The sequence below is a fragment of the Ostrea edulis genome, chromosome 9 (genome assembly GCF_947568905.1).
Source record: "Ostrea edulis chromosome 9, xbOstEdul1.1, whole genome shotgun sequence".
Classification (NCBI taxonomy): domain Eukaryota; kingdom Metazoa; phylum Mollusca; class Bivalvia; order Ostreida; family Ostreidae; genus Ostrea; species Ostrea edulis.
In genome coordinates this window covers 50,520,773-50,524,419 of record NC_079172.1, presented here as the reverse complement: position 1 = coordinate 50,524,419, position 3,647 = coordinate 50,520,773, and the positions used below count along the sequence as shown (strand labels likewise).

The following is a 3,647-nucleotide window of genomic DNA, read 5'->3' as shown; positions in this document are numbered from 1 at the left end:
TTCAATTCAAATGCTTTATTGACGACTAGCAAACATGAGGCATACATTATATATACTAAGCTGTATGTATATTATATACACACACACACACATATATATATATATATATATATATATATATATATATATATATATATCACCAACCAGTATCAACTGTACAAGAATAATACAATATTTACCCTCCAAGGCTACTAGTTCTTAATATATGCCAACATGGTGTACTGGTGCACACTTTCGTATCTGTACGATTGAGGAACAGGTTCGATTCCTGTTGTTGGCTTTCCTTTGAAAGAACTAGTAGAGATCTTCCATTGTTTAAGAATACTTCAATATATCATAGCATTTAATGTCAAAGACACACACTTGCACAGAAAACATGTTTACTAGTCTAATGAAATAGCTAAATTTCATTTAAAATAATTATTTGCATAGAAAAGGTTTCTAATAAAAGAAGGTTGTGATCAAGCATTTCTTGTGCAACACATTCCCATCTGAAAGTTAGCAAAATTCCTCATAAGTTTTATCCCCAAGTAACTGAAACATGTCTGTGTTGCATGTATCCATTTCAAAGATTCTTCAATTTCCACATGAAACAATGCCAAATCTCCTTTTCCAGGTCTTTTATGTCATATATTTCTCTGGCCATACAGTGGAATGAATTACTACTCCTCCTACTGTTAACAAACTTCTTGATCTGAGAACTGACACTCTCAAAGTTCCTCCATAAGTCTTTCTCAAAAAGCTCACCTCTGATCTAAAAATTAAAAACAATGTCACAAAACATCAGTATAATCAGTAAAGATTTGCATTGATATGGATCAGGAATAGTAGTAAATACACAATGCACATACATCATAAATATTAATTATGTCGTTACATGTATTTTACCATAGCTAAATAATGAAACAAGTCTGTAATTTTTGCAGAAGATGAACAACCAACTGTGAATTTTGAATGTCAATATATTTCCCTTTTCATCTAAAGTTTTATATTCATGCAGGTTTTACTTACACAAACAAGAGGGAGAGAATGCTTGTATGCATGCCATATTCTTCACTTCCACTCAAAAAATTCTCATTTTCAAGGAAGTCTTCTGAAGATCTGGTTTCTCCTTTTTTAAAGGGTCTGCATGATCACATGAAATAAAACAAGGTAGGTCAGTTCATTCCATACAAAAAATCATGCATTTTTCACTATTGTGTTTTATCAATACAGAAATTGTCAGTATCTAATATAATCAATTTGGGATTGAATTTCTTCCACTAACAAATAGAACATATTTTAGAACATGATAAACTTCTCACACCTTTAGATGCCAGAAATAATTGTTTTTGTTATTGCTGTAAGAGGTGGGAAACTTGAAATAACAGACTGTAACAAATTGATTTAGTTGTTAACCTGTTCTGGAAGTCTGTAATTCTTCATTCAAGTTGGATGTTAATTCCTTCCGATATGAATTGGTTTCGAGGAGGATGGGTCCTTGAATACCCCTTTAGAATTTCTTTCTCTGTCTTTTTCCATCTGGAGTCTGTAGACTACATGGTAAAATCAAGAGATCGACCTGGTTATCTTTCTTTTTCTTTTTCCACAAAACTATATTAAGAGTCATTAATTTGGTACACAAGTACCACAAATTTAATGTATTGAAAACAGTGAGAGAAACAGAAACGCAAAACTTTGTTTTGGAGGATGAATGTCTTGGGTTTCTCCAGATTGTGATCTTCTACATTTTTTCTTTGAAGCTTTAGCAGGTGTGATTTTATTATCAAATCCAAGCAGTACAATGAGTTTGTGCAAAAGCATAACAAGAAATGTTACTATAGTGCCATATTGTGTACTTCACATTATGTAAAATTTGTTTTTGTTGTGATACAGAATTCCTGGCTTCTACAGCCTAAGATTTTTAAATTGAAGTGTATGAACTCAGTTCTCTCATAAAGAAGACAAAGAATTTGAGTTACAAACAAATGCAAAATATAATGCTAACACAAAAATAGAATACCTCAATGTATAACTTTTGGCAATATATAAAAATTGTGGACCGACCCACAAATATAATTTTAGACAAACAGGACAGTGAATCAGTGAGGAATAGTAACTGTTGACAATGAAATTGTTAGTGACCCCTTCTGAAATCTGAAGAATATTCAAAGTAAACCAAAGTAACAACAGAAACTTTAAATCAAGCCTATTGGATCAAGGATAAAGTTGGCAGGTCAACATAAGAATTAAATATTTACATTGTCAGACACCATGTTACTGAATTATAAAATGCATAAATAGGCTTATCTGCTACACAAGCAATATATATATCTTATTATACCTGTTGGCATGGTTTTGCATATTTATGAAGCATTATATATGAGGGTGTTTTTTCATCTACTATCAAGTGTTTCTTCTTTCCATATGTATGGAAATTCATCTGAAATTAAAACGATTAATATACATAATATTGAGAATCTGTAAAATTGTACACTGTAAGTCCAATAAAAGCTTAAAACACCCCTATCATCGCACAAGAAAGTCATCATATAAACTTCAGCTATAGCCTATAGTCTTATCAAAGTAAAGCACGTCATTAGATCTATATGTAATAAAAAATTATCCAAAAATGAATCGAGGAAATTCGATCTGAAATTGTCGGTTTAAAATAAGAAAACTGGTGCGTGTCATCTATAAAACTCAGAATGTATCTTCGCCAGCAACCCAATACAACCCAACAATAGTAGAAAAAACGAAGTGACACGGTTAGATTTAATTTAACACACGTGAAAAATATGCGAGTTGATCATCACATACTTACTTGAAAACAAAGGGATAAGACTATATCAAACAAGCGTGTCACATGGAAAACCAAGTATTATACATTTCCTAAGGTCTGTCTCTGGCAACTAATGACATAAAATCGAAAGTGACACAGCTAATTAAGCCATGATACGCTCATTTACGTACATTCCCATTACTTACCATTGAGTCCGCCATATTGGATTTTGATCAGTGGAAGAATCCATTCGACATCCGATGCCTGGCCTTCGTTCTTTGAACATCGGAAGGCCTCGGGTACCAGGCTAGATCAATCTCTACCCAGAGTTATCGTTCCTTACAGTGTAAGTGAGAGCAAGGAACGACAACTCGGGTAGAGATTGCTTCTAGACGATTATTTTACGACGACTATCAAGATAAGAAGACGAGAAAATGTTCATTTCATGCGTCAAACATAATGATATCTTTTCTTGAATTAAAAATACAACAACAAACAAACCGAGATTCCGTTTTCAAATATTAACGGGATATCTATTTATCGTTTTATAATACATGTATGTAGAACAATGGTTTTTCAAATTTCATAGCTAAGACGGTATAAAACTTGAGCGAAAAGACCGGTCAGGCTATGTACAAATTATATCGAGAATAACGATGTACAAGGGCGGATTCAGGAATTGAAATTGGGGGGCACCACTTCACCAGGCAGAGAGAGGGCTGGGACAGCCTTAATTAAGGCCCCCAAAGGGTCCAGCTCTGTCCAGCTCTGGCAAAGACCCATAAAGCTCGGGCAGGACTGGATTTTATAAGGCTTGAAATATGTCTCATATGTACGTCATTTTTACTATTTTCTGTATCTTTTGAAACGAAACATAAGTTCTCCC

The 3,647-nt window shown here is 33.4% G+C and overlaps 1 long non-coding RNA gene across 1 annotated transcript; it reads right to left on the bottom strand.

Annotated features, from left to right (window-relative positions):
• Nucleotides 1-3,130, bottom strand: LOC125659122 (uncharacterized). The gene is made up of 5 exons (XR_007363933.2): nucleotides 2,968-3,130; nucleotides 2,324-2,422; nucleotides 1,399-1,535; nucleotides 1,012-1,125; nucleotides 1-754 (listed from the first exon to the last, which is right to left on the bottom strand). It is a non-coding gene; the product is annotated as an uncharacterized LOC125659122 (long non-coding RNA).
• Between the last annotated feature and the right edge of the window lie 517 nt (nucleotides 3,131-3,647).